The sequence below is a fragment of the Vanessa tameamea genome, chromosome 12, assembly GCF_037043105.1.
Source record: "Vanessa tameamea isolate UH-Manoa-2023 chromosome 12, ilVanTame1 primary haplotype, whole genome shotgun sequence".
In the NCBI taxonomy this organism is placed as follows: Eukaryota; Metazoa; Arthropoda; class Insecta; order Lepidoptera; family Nymphalidae; genus Vanessa; species Vanessa tameamea.
Genome location: NC_087320.1, coordinates 12,781,916 through 12,795,794, shown reverse-complemented (window position 1 = coordinate 12,795,794; position 13,879 = coordinate 12,781,916). Strand labels below are relative to the sequence as shown.

At 35.1% G+C, this 13,879-nt stretch overlaps 1 protein-coding gene across 1 annotated transcript in view; it reads right to left on the bottom strand.

The window, feature by feature from the left end:
• LOC113402331 (uncharacterized protein) overlaps positions 1 to 13,879 on the bottom strand; it is a 204,116-nt gene that overhangs the window by 100,225 nt on the left and 90,012 nt on the right. The gene's annotated exons all lie outside the window — the stretch shown is intronic.

Genomic DNA, 13,879 nt, shown 5'->3' with positions numbered 1-13,879 from the left:
CACGACGTTGATTCGAGTTAATCGCCATTATTCCCCGTTACACTCGCGCCGCCGGCGACGCACGAAGCAGGACTCGGGAAGTATTGGGGCTAAATGCTTCCTATTTAAGTTATTTATTGGAGACGAGTTCGTAAAGCCGGGGCTGGAATGTCAATTGCACCAATTATAGCGTGCGCCACGCACCGGACGTCCGCCACCCACCGCAGGCTGGCATTCTATGAACCTAGAACTGTTTAATTGAGTCTGATTAAATAGACTACCTTGCCGTATGTTCACATGTACATAGATAAGTAACACACGAAGTTATAATATTAATGGCGTCGATACGAGTGTCGTTTATAGATTTAAATTAGCGCTAAAATGGAGGCGGCAATACAGTGTGGCGTATCATCGCGCCGGTAATCAACGCGTCACCGGTAATCAGCGCTAGTTGCCAGTAATCAGTGTAGTTACTGACGCAGTTGCGTTACAATTGTCGCGGTCCCGCCCATATCCGCCTTTAGCTCTTAAAGCTCAGTCTCTGATGCTTTAAGGAGGCCATTTGACTGATGGTGCTTATTTTTTATTGTGGATAGGAGTTTATTAATATTACATATATTGTTAAATAACCTTAAGATATGTCTATTTACTAGCTACATAGATTATTTAATATAGGAAGGCAGAGAGGCAAATGGGCCACTTAGCGGTGAGTGGCCAGCGGTGCAGCCCGTAGACATTAGCAATGTAAGAAATATTAATCATTGCATTCACAGCCGATGCATCGTGATCCAGGGTCACTAAGACGCTACGTATCTTCACAAGATATCACTGTTTGTCACTTTATAATGATACCTCTAAATACAAACATATATTTCTTAGAGTAACCGACATAATAATGTGTAAAATTTATGTTAAAAAATCTGCAGTTTCGTGTAAGTTAACAACGCAAACACATTAACAATTTGCTTAAAAACTTTAAAAGAGTCATCACGGCCGCCGCGGTAATTACAGGAGATGAGCGCGGCGGTAATCAAATATGAATTACACGCACGCGGCCGGCGGCGCGGAGTGCGTCGCGCGCCGTTATTAACACAGAGTACTCTTAAGGCCGAGAACGTATAACGTTGCAAAAGTTTTTAAGACGAGTAAATAATATTTTCATATATGCTAGAAGAGGTATTCACACATGTCTGTGCTAAAATTTATCATAATATATTTATGTTTAATCAAAGTAATGATGGACCTTTGAAACTCGATTGTAGTTAAGAACATAATAGATACTTGATACAGCGTACATATTAACTCTGAATATTGTTTTAAGGCATCGCTATCGATTTAAAATCTCTTGCAAACAAATAAAAAAATATCATTTTTATAATTACGTAATAAAAAGCTTATATTCATTGTGTGACGAGAGCATTATTACTTATTTTGTGATTATTATATTATTTTGTATTGAAACTTTTATTCATGTATTTATTAAGTAAAAGATCCTGCCCTTAACGCTTCACCCGTTTGAGCGCCGTCACCGGGTAATCGCTGTCAAATCACCGAGGAAAAGTATTAAAATCTCACCGCGACACATCGTCTTATTAATTTTGATACACACATATCAGCCATTATGTCATTTCTTGCAGATATTGAAATATATTTATCGCATCTTTACTTGTGTGTTACACACACAAGAAATTACCAATAAGAACCGAATACCGATGTTCCTGCTTTCTTATGAACGTGTTCGCGACGCAAAGAACACGAATCGATGAAGAGGTTCGATAGTGTGCGTGAGTTCTATACAGCTAGTTTAAATTTATGATATTACAGAATATTCTCAATGCTTCCACTAATGCTTATTGGCTATTCAATAAACTTAACTAATCCGTATCTTATCTATAACCCTGGCAAATGAATGCTAATGTAAATAAATAAGGATTTATAAGGCGGATGTATTTTCAATAGTGACGTTCTTAATTTAATATCAGTATATCGTGCGTATTTAGTTTGATGAAGGAAATGTACTGATTAGGGTTACCGGATATACATTATTATTAAATAATTCGATAGAATAAATTTAGATTCCTAGTCGATGGCATCGCTTGATTTATATTTGTGTATACGACTGGCACTCATCAACGTTAACAGCTATAAATATTTGGCTATATTTGGGATAATAATGAATAACAATCACTATCGTTCGGTGTAATGTGCAAAGACTAGCATTAAAACTCCGGAAAAGTAGTTTATCAAAGTGCCAGATGATATTGAAATGACAGTTTTTGCCTATCTGATGCCACACCATGGCGGCTCGTGGTTTAGGTCACGTGACATACAGACTGAAAATTACGACTTTTAATTTCAATATAATAAATTAATAATGCGCTTTTATGACTCAATATCAAAATATTTAATTATATTTCTACATATATTTTAATTTTTATCAAATCTCATAATTTATTTTTCAGTACCGAAAATATCCTATTTTAAAAGTCTATTTGCATACAAATATTTTAATTTGAACATCATTCGCAAACACAGCATAATCCTATTTATAGTAAATTAGCTCTTAATTAGGTTTTATTGGAGTCGGTTCCGTACAAATATTGAAGTGTTAATAAATAGCTGATACACTATTTCTCACCTTTTCTCTTTAGAATCTACATTCCGAATTAATGGTGGTTTAACACTTTATTAAATGTCGGCAAGAGTTGAATGATGTTATAGAATTTACCCACTATAATCTACAGTCCTTTCATCTCTATTTCTTCAATTAACTCGTAAATTTAAATCAATGGGGTATGAGAGTCCCATAATATTTAACATATTTAAATATCTTGTAGGGTCAGTTTTTATTTTGGCAGCCCTAATTCGGGAAAATTCGCACCGTGTCGAATGGATTACGTCAGACAAATGTGACTAACGTACGAGAATACTATAGGTAACGTATTCTGACGTTTGCCGGTCATTCTGAACTTTATGTCGTGCGCGATAAGAACTACCAGGCTCGGTCTAGATTTGGCCGCGTGTAGTTGCAATTGATAATATCCTGTTTGAAGATAAGCCCTCTATCATGGCTGATAGGAAGCTTGGATTTACACTCGATTGGGCACCTTCGGAGATAAATTATACGATTGTATAGGAAGCCGGCGCTCATCGTCGCGCTGCTCATACTTTATATGTGCGAAATATTGTATTAGGGACTCGCAGTCGCCGTCAAGACGCGTCGTGGCTTCGCAAAAACAAAACAAAACATATTAGCACGTTATACGTTTCAGCACAATACATTTGTTACATTCAAAAATCGAGTATTTAGTGTCGACTTAAAATAATGCCATTCACAGATTAACAGACAACAATCCTCTTTAAAACAAAAGTTTCACAAAGTCCTTTCTTAGTACGACTTAAGATAACGGGACGCAGGCCCTCTCCAAATTTTGACAACACTCACACACTACAATGCGATGTGTCAGTCAGTCGGAAATTGTCATTTATATAAATATAAAGAAAACATGCTTTTAAACCGTAAAAATATACTCGTGTAGTGCTGATAATTGTATATCAGCTACCGAACATTAACGATCTATTTAAGAGATTTTTATGTAGTAGTGAGAAATCTCGGGACTTTCGTTTTACTTAACGCGAAGAAATCAAAATTGGAAACATTAATATAAAGTAATTCTTACAACAAAATAACTTGTACACTGTACGGCCTTACTGACATACATCGACATATAATTACAAACGGACGAAAGTCTAAAACGAAGGGAGAAATATAACGAGATAAAATCAGAACGGTGGCGACGGTCGCGACGGTGCGACGGTGGCGAAGGCAGCGAGGGTCGCGAGGGTCGGCGGAACAATTTATAAAATGAAGCACGAACTCATCGGGAAAGTCGTTCCGAAAGTTTTATCAAAAGACCGTAATTAGATCGCGGAGCGCATTTTTCGTAAACTAAGCTAATGCGATCATCCCCGGGACGGGAGCGCCCCGCTGCGGCCCGAGGCGACGGGCCCACGTCGAAGTACATTTAACGCGATCCCCTAACTCTTAATGTGCAACGTTACGTTTAAATTGCAGTCACATTTCATTTATTTTAGTTTTTTTTAATAGGTTACGGTCCAGTAAGTTGGTCATCTAGCAACAGTAATAAGCCATCTACACAGACACCATTTCGATATCAATTGTCATATTCTTGCGTAGACAAAATTCTGAATGTTATTTTATTTTCAATATTTAGGGTTTATAACTGGATGAAGTTTGGAGGGCGACTAGATCTGATATGGTTAATCTGTATTTAATGTTAACTATTTAGTGTCATAAATAAAATATTAAACAGATACGTATTAAATTCCATACTTCGAGTATGGGATTTAAGGCGTAATGACCCTTAGGCATGTAATTACAATGGCTCTAAGATCATACGAAACGGAATACAGTAATTAGATTGGCGTTGCTTGGTGGTAGAATAGTTTTTTATTTATTGTACAAAACAGATTTTGATAATTTATATTTATTTCCTTATTATCAATGACACGTATTAAGTGTGCATTGTCATGTTAAACAAGTTTAAGTCATACGACTTTATTTATATTGGTACGGACGCTGACCGTCGACATTACATTTATATAGTAAAAGCATTTTACGGGATTAAAAGTAGTCTCTCTATATAAAACAACTGATACAAAAACACAATATACCTAAGATTACAAAATAATTATAGATCATGAACAAGTACTCTTTTTTGATGTAGATTTTTTAAAGTTGAAAACGAGTAAAGCGTATTTTTCAAAATGGATTTTTCAATAAGCTCTGTTAAGGGTAATTGTGACAATTTTGTTAACAGCATTATTGTGATGAATAACTGAGACGTATTGCATTCTATTATATGTAATTTTAAAAAAAGATGTCAGGTTCCAAGTGGAGCATACATAATTTTACCTCGCGAGTGTGTTACCAAGGGCTGTGATAATCGGCAATAAAAGAAGGAAGTTATCTCCACTAACAGAGATACCCTTTACGTAAAAACGCAGAGACAACTGTCCGGTGACGTTGAATCTATTTTTTGTTGCAGTTCACTTCGTTAACTTTCGAAAGTTCGTTTTTTGATGCGTGTGAGGGGGACACTGACTAATGGTGCTTTTGTTCTCCGCAAAGGCTTAATTAATACGTGTCACTAGCTTCTTACAGTTCAACGTTTTTAAATTTTGTGATGTTCTAATCTTCATTGTCGGTTTAAATATTATATTATATTTTAAATTTAATTAAAGTGTAAAATAAATTGGGAATAAGTACTCATTATATTATATCATGTGCGTGTGTGCTATGAATACGGTGTATTGTTATCTGTCGCTATGTGTAGTATAGACTTGTTGACACCAACTATTCTTAGGAATATCCTCCCAAGTTCCCCATACTAGTTATTGAGATAGTTACTCTATTACCAGAAAAAAGCCTGACGAATAAGCACACGTAGTAAAATCATTAAAAAAATTAAACCTTAAATATTTTATAATCTTTAATTAGTCGCTTAAAATATCATATTACTGTTTGTATAAGTACATACTGACATGTTCCCACATATGCGTTAGCGCTATAAAACAGCAATTACTATAATATTTATTAATCAAAAGCACAAAAGAAAATTATCATTTGGCCGGAGCACCCAATTAGCACGCTTAAACCAAAGAACAGTAGTAACCGTTTTGTACATGCCGTGACTACTGAAGCTAAACAAGGACTTATTCACGACTCGTCGCTAAATACTAAGCCGCTGGCGTTGCTTTATTTAATGCAATCGGCACGCCATTACGCTCGCGCCACACCTGGCGCGAAGACAAAGACCCCACCTCATCATGTACACCTAACGACTTTACAGGCTTAAGCGAAACCTCACAGCAAAGTTTTGTAAATATACTGCAAATATAGCTCGAGTTAAGCGCTGCATCAATTAAATACGCATAGTTTCATTCAAATTCAAAACATTTATTACCGGTGCCGTGGCAGAAAGTGTATTATTCTCCTCACTAGACATGTATATTCTGAATGGATCCACTTAATTTATGAATAAAGTTTTCTTTCAAAACAAAATTAATAAAATTACCTCAAATAATATTCGAAAGTTATTCAGTGTTCAACTTTATCAGCAGCTAACAATAACTTCGTTAGTGAACCAAACCTGTTATCGTTAGCGCGTCCGTTGCCAGCTACGGACTAACAAAAACTCAATTACCTAACAGAACTGCATTGGAGAAGTATGACTTTCGTAACACTAAAGTTACTCTAACCCGTTACACGGCTACTTCACCTCCACGTCACGTCAGTTTCGATTCGATCAGATAGTCCCGGTGCTAACTCGAACGCCAGTCTAATTAAATATTTCGTTTGGTAATGAAGCAAAACGTAGCAAACGTAGCAACTATTTAGAGAATTCATTAGCCACAGGGAAAATCGCGAGCAAGGCGAGAACACACGAAATTACAGTTTGCGAGCTGCAATCAGCGAAGTTCGCACCGATCTCACTTTTACAAATTGGTTCGGATTAGGCGTCGTCGAAGAAGTCCAATTACGGGTGCAACGCTGTACTATTACAAATCCGTGTTCTCGTACAGCCAACGACACACGTGAGGTGGGAGATTAAAGAATTGGATATCGAGACGATACAAGATTTTTAATATGAATAAATACGCCGCACATGAGCAACTCGCTCCGTTAAGTAATTCTTGGAGAGTGAAGCTATCAGAGCAATAGTACTCAACTTATTATCGGATTTAAGTAAACCTACGAACAACTGTATTCATTATAAATTATTTTGGTTAGTTTTTAGTCATATCTGTGAACAGACCTTGATAAATTTTCACTTTAGCCGTAAGCCACGGGGCTAAGATGTTATATCCCCCGTGACTGCAAGTACACTGGCTCACTCACACTTCAAACCGGAACTTATCCATAAGCTATGCGAGTTGTGTGGCAGTAGAATAATTTATAAGTGGATGGTTACCCGGACAGGCCTGCATAACGTACTATCATCGGTATAAATAATATTTTATATTAAAATTATTATGATATCCATAGACATATACATGTCGCTGTTAAAATATCGTCCAACATATTTTCGTGATTTAAATAACATGAGATGAAGTGTCTCATTTGTCGAAACGAGAAAAATCTGAAATGATATTACGTTTTACCATTTCCGCTGTTGATTGTACGCGACGCGCCCGCCTCGAGGGACGAAGGGTTATTGATGAGTAGCGTTATTCTAGGTGCTGGCAGTTCGCACTCGTTCGCCACGGGTTTGTTATGTGTGAGGGCGCGGACACACATCATTTTATTTAATACATTGTAACAAATGTATATATTATGAATGCTTCTTCATCTAACATTTAAAACTGAGCTGTGTATATTTTGGCTCAAGTCCATTTCCTTCCTCTTATAACAACATGTACGTGAATACCTCCACGCTGAACCGATTCGATGTGAGCATTATATCGGCTTACCTGAAACAATACATTCAACATTAACATAATTCCAATATTTCAAAATAATCTTCCACGGTCGGAAACAAAAACATAAATGAAAGATAATTATTGAGAACATTTCGGACGAGATGCAAAGACATTTCTACAAAAAGCGATGTAACCGAAACATTTAATCCTTTGAAATCTTTTCCCCGCTTTGTCGCGGACGTCTAATTGCAGTCGAGAAAAACTGAAGTCTAGATTAAAATGTGCAATTACGAAATATGTCATTCTAAATTGTATTATAACGTCGAAAATTTAAAGTCCATTTTCAGTTAAATTGACATACCGAGTAAGTTTTACAAATGCGCGAAGGTTTTTCAAGCAATTAAATGCAGCGGGTCATATTTGAGTTTGAAAGTTGCGTAAAAATTAGCCAATTCTTTTAAATATTTTGACGACAGCGTTTAAATATTTCCAGACATAAAGAATTATAATTTTTTAGAATTTAATTTAATAGTTTTTTTGTGGTTTTTTTTTTTAATTATCTATTTTATTAACACAATATTTCTTTAATTATTATAAAAATATTGTAAGAAGAAGGCTTTTGAAGGCATAAACATTTTAGGTGAGATTTAGAAAGGAAACTTTCTTAGTGTATTAGTCAATACGGCGCAGAAATAAGTAATAAGTAAGTTCTCCAACTATATCTTATTTATACAGACAGACATAGCGTGCCATGGCAACTGCCTCCTGGCCGTTTTCAAAAGCTGAAAGGTGCCACGAGGAAACCTTTGTTTTGGCCATTATTAAATTTTTTATCACAAACATTATTGTATTATATTTACCAAATAATCATTATATTTGCCAAATATTTTAATAATCGGATAGCATTGTTTTAAAATTCGAAAGACATATTTGTCTTATACTTTTCACTACAGAATTTGATGTCGGTTCTTCTCGATAGAAGCTACATTCCGAATCGTGCTTTTTAATATAATTCAGTAAACTGACGATTCTAAAGTGTCTGTGCAAAGCCTACTTAAAAAGTATATTTTGATATGATTTATTTTGGCTCAATTACGGCTAAATAAGTGGAGTGCTTGTAAAAACATCACTAAACACAGTATTGAACGTCAAACACCTGTTAAGTAAATTGAATAACGTTAGTTTTCGTTGTCAGCGGCACAGCGCTCAGCCGCCAGTTCGTCGATGAGTCTGAAACAGCCCCGGTCGCAGTCGCGTGTATAATGTGAAATGATTTTATAGTCCCGACTGAAAAGTTGATGTCGTAAAATTTAATGGCCGATGAAATGTATTCCGCCATGGAGCCATGGTCGCCATAAAAGAGGTGATCTGTCCCCTGAATTCATAAAATTATAACTTTGTTATATTTTAACTTAATATGGTTATCGTAATGTACTTTGTTGTCATTTTTTTATACTTTGATCATCCTTATCAGCGTGATTTGATTTATAATTTTAGTTTGATGCTTAAAATAAAATAAATGATGTACTAATCTAAATGACGGCGTCACTGGAGCTTATTTTATGAAAAACAAATAAATTTGTTTTGTAACTCAACGGCACGTGTAATGGATGAACATTGAACAAACCAAAGCTATATTACTGAGTTACCTTAATATTAAATATAAAATATTATAATATTAAATGTTTCATAAATTTCAATGGAAGCGAATATTACATTCAATTAGTTTTTTGTAATTCTGTAAATTGTTTACACGATTCAAAAGTAGTACTTGTATAAGGAGTGTTTCGGTTTATTTTTTAATCGTAATGGTTCACATATTGTTGTTGGTAACGGTTTCTATCTGTTATGAGGGAGTTTATACGACACAAAGTATCTTTAAATGCAAAGTCTAGTTAACATCTATCTATATTCAGTATGAAAACATAGCGCTTATTTATTAATTATCAAAAACCACAAATTTTCAGTCAATCTGTTAATGAGAGAGCGAACAGTAAATGTGAACATTTTCAAACATCACACGCAAAGTGCCCTTCGTGCCATCGTTCTAATTAAAAGGGCTGATATTGGAACAAACAACGCTAACTAGCACTGAGGCACATCATGACAGAGATGCGGGCAAAGGGTTTCATTATCATTAGACGAGAGCTAACTTACTGGAGATGATCATTAAGAGATTAATTTTAGGCGTTTCGAGTGAAGTAATTACATTTTCAGTCACAAAAGTTGACTACCAATAGTGCAACGCGTTTTTAAATCTTAATTTTGCATTAGCAGCAGCAAATATATGCTGAAAATTAATTGAACTCTTTTAGGTTTTATTTCTGATATAATAATTGAAGGAATTCTCTATCAACTTTTGAGTATCGTGAAAGAAATGTGTCGTGCAAGCTTATCGGCGTTTGTAACGCCTCATCAATTTATTCTACGCTCTCAATAATCAGAAATTACAGTCTCCACACATAACACGTTAAGGGCTAGTGGAGGAGATTCGCTGGTGAATGGTGGCCCATTAGCGCCTTTGCATATCAATTATAAACAGAAAAAGCCTAAATAAACCTAGCATTTGAAACAGACTCTTATTAATTTCAGTAGTATATATAACACGGAAATAAAGAAGCAAATGTTCGAGTATTTCTTGAGATAACAAATAGCTATTCACGAACAAAATAACAAGATACAATTTACGAGAGTCATAATCAAATGGAATGAAGTGCTTCACTATATTTAAAGACAAGATGGTTGTCATATTTCATACTAATAAGATGGACAGAAAAGGATGACAGTTAATTAAATACCAAATAAGTAGAGCGACTTTATGGGGCGTATATTTTAAGTCGGTTCGTCTGGAGTACGTCGGACAGACGTAAATTGGACGTTCAGTGCTGCGTAGGCATTCGAGCTGGCTATAATTAAGATTCAACGTTTGAACGGCGTTTTGGAAGAATATAGTTGATTTTCATTTTTGAATTTACTGCTAAATTTTCTATTCAAGTACGGAGAAACTTTTCGACGTAAATTAATCTTTGTTACGGACATAAATTGTAAATGGTAATGCGAACAGAAGTAGACAATACTGTTCTGAATTACTTTTATTGTATTTGCGACGTTACAAAACATTAATAAATAGTAATACATTATTTAGTAGATGATATTAAAGTGTAGAGTTAGAATCATTTGATAATTATAACAGTAGTTAATCTTATTTAATTCATATAAATAATAATAAGGCGCTGTCAATAACATTATTTTTTTATGATCTGAAAGTGCTTGTAAGTACCTACTTGAATAAAATATATTTTGATTTGAGTGCTCCGCAATCTATTAATTAATTGTACAAAGTAACGGACGTAAATATCTTACTTGTGAGAGAACGTTTGTCCATCCAGATCCATCCGAGTCGCGTGTACTGCTAGGGCTTTGGTATCTCCTTAATTATATCTGTATCGCTCTCAAGATAAAGCTTAAATAGATGAAGTGATATCCACCCGAAAAGTCCTCGCCTCAAACTTTCAAGCGACATTTACTAGAAAATTGCGATTATTCCGTCAAGTGACTTACTATTCGATTAATAACAGCTGTTCAAATGGCAGATACATGATATAGAAAAATCTTATAAGTGTCAAAAGACAGAACTAAAAATAATTAGAACAACATCCCATCAAAAACATAAATGTAAAAATGAGAGCCAAGTCCAATATTATGATATATACCTTGGTTGTTGACTTCAACGACAAAAGAAGTGAGATCTAAATGGGTGCCAAGTTCAATGGTCCTTCCTTAAATTATTTATAACTACATAAAATATCATTTCTTCTTATAACTTAGGATAATATATTGTTGCCTGAGGTCTGTCTTGCCTCTCACTCGGACACGTCCGCGTCAAGGTTTTATGGCAACGCTCCTATCCCGCTGCTCCGGCGTAGCGTGGCGCGCCGTGTACCGAAATGCCTATTATTATTATTTTTTTAAAGTATAATGAGTTTGCACCATTGATATGCGCTAAATGCCAGTTAATAACGTAATAAATACGATAGTCGACTATACTCATAAGTACTAAAACGGAAATATTTGGATTTAAAAAAATTAAGGGTGGTATTCAACTCGTTATATGTTCACGTGAAGACCTTAAAATCCACATTAAGACCGGCTGTCATAAGTTTTGATTGCTGGTTCTTACATCATTTTTTTTTTACAGTTATTACAGGAACTAAGTATATAAGTGTTCCTAATAGACCCAATAAAATGAATAATTATAATAAAATGATAAAAATTTACCAGTTTCAGATTTTTTCCTTTGTATTGGCCTAATTATCTACCTGCATACCAAATGTGAACTTTCTAGGTCACCTGGAAGTAGGTTATAGTTTAGATCTATAGCTCAGTCAGTGATAAAAATGACGATTTTTAGACTTTAATATCTAAATAACTGTTTAAGATGCGTTTATGAAATTTGGAACACACATGTATCTCTCGAGTTTCAATATATGAACCAAATTTGACACGTTTATGTCAAATAGTTTTTGAATTATGAGGAGGTCAAAAGTGGCTCCAAATGGTTCGTGTAATATTACACACGGTGCTGCTCGCCAGTTCTGTTACTTGAACTTGGCTGACACGCTACCGCGTGTCTAGATACTATATGTTGCGTTGTTTGTATAGTCTGACTAAGCCGCCTTCTTATGCCAATTGATTCTGTGAGATCGACTGCGCCGTTTTGCAATTTAGCACAACGAAACCCAGAATTAAATTTATCTTATTCAGAATTCAGAAAGTATTTTTCATTCAAATATAATTATCGGTATCGCTACTATTCTATGCGCTCGCGCATCATTCATTACACTGAGTTAAAACTTTGTACAGTTGCTATTGAGCGTTGTTGGCTCCTCCTAATTGGCTGACGCTGATCTAGGAAATGGCGTCACCACATACCTCTCGGGCATTTTCTCACAGACTAGATCTCACCTAAGAGGTTAAGGTCTTCCGTGTGAAGTTTTCTGGCATTGTTCCTCCATCGGATAGTGATATTTGTACGTGAACGTATTTAATAGTTACAGGTTAAAAAAATAGATGTCAAATATATTTTTGTGATATATGTTATTCGGGTTGCTATGGGAAACATCCTTCTTAGCAATAAACTAACAAGCAATTGAACGTGTTTTTCTATTATCCACAAACATCTCACTTTTATTTTACAACAATTTATTTTGTAATTTATTATTCCCCACGTGAGACCCGTCAACAGTTCTGTTACGAGTAAGCCGGATTATTACCCGAGTTTTGATAATCTTCACGCCTCATTATCACGATGTATGTATCATGGTGTGGCGCGGGCGCGATAGTTGGCCTTTATAATACGTTAAATATTTACCACTTTTCGAGATACACACGCTGTTCATAATTAATTAACTAATTAAATTTATGGTCGATAAATTTATTTTTATCGTTAGTAATGTCTAACGTTTTAAGCCAGAGAATGTATAAATAAATTCTGTAATTTAATTTTAAGTCTCATAAACATTTCATTCCTTTTATAATCAAATAAATTATCATTTTAATTTAGTTTTTTATAACAAGCGAAGTTTGATTTTCAAGCAATCACTAATGTTGTTAGTACATTGTCAATTGAATGTTAAAATTTTGTTAGGAGTAAGACAATAGCGGACAGGTTGCGAATTGGACATCGTTGACTGACCATAAAATATCACACCATACCATAAATAGAATAAATGTTTATGTTTGGTAAAATATTATGAGACCTGAGTATTTTATTTATCATCCCATTCTTCTATATACATATAAACCTTTCTTACGATATCTTATTATTAGAATGGTATGCGCGTTGAAACACGCAGTTGGTGCCTAAAGGTCCTGTCATACACACGTACTTGGCAACGAGAAGTCCTATATAATTGTTTACAAGACAATTTAAACAGGCTTTGCAACCCCGGCTGAGTTAGTATCTGACAAAAACATTATAAGTTAGAACGACATTAACTCATACTGAGCTCATAAAGCGAAAGTCACCGTTCAGCCGCAAGCGAACTCTGTACTTAATTGCTGCGAAAAGTACCACTTAATGATAAGCGACCACGGACAAAAGACGCGCCCCCAAACTCCACTTTACGCGAGTATATTCTTATGGAATAAGCGATCGCGAATATACATAAAACTTCTTACAATGTAATATTTAAATGATTATTGATCAACAAGATATAATCGGTTGTATTGTAATACGCCAAGCATTTATTGCGGAAAACGGCACTTCATAAACGGCGATGGAGTACGAATTGAGTGCGCAAAACCATGAATGGAGTATTTCAGTTTTAAGTCATAAGCGATAACTAAAATATAGGCTCGCCACAGAATAGCTGTGATCTGATTTTCTCTCCCGCACGTCAATGTTTTTTTTTTCTTTGTATATAGTATAAGTAGGCAAACGGCCAATCCTGATGGT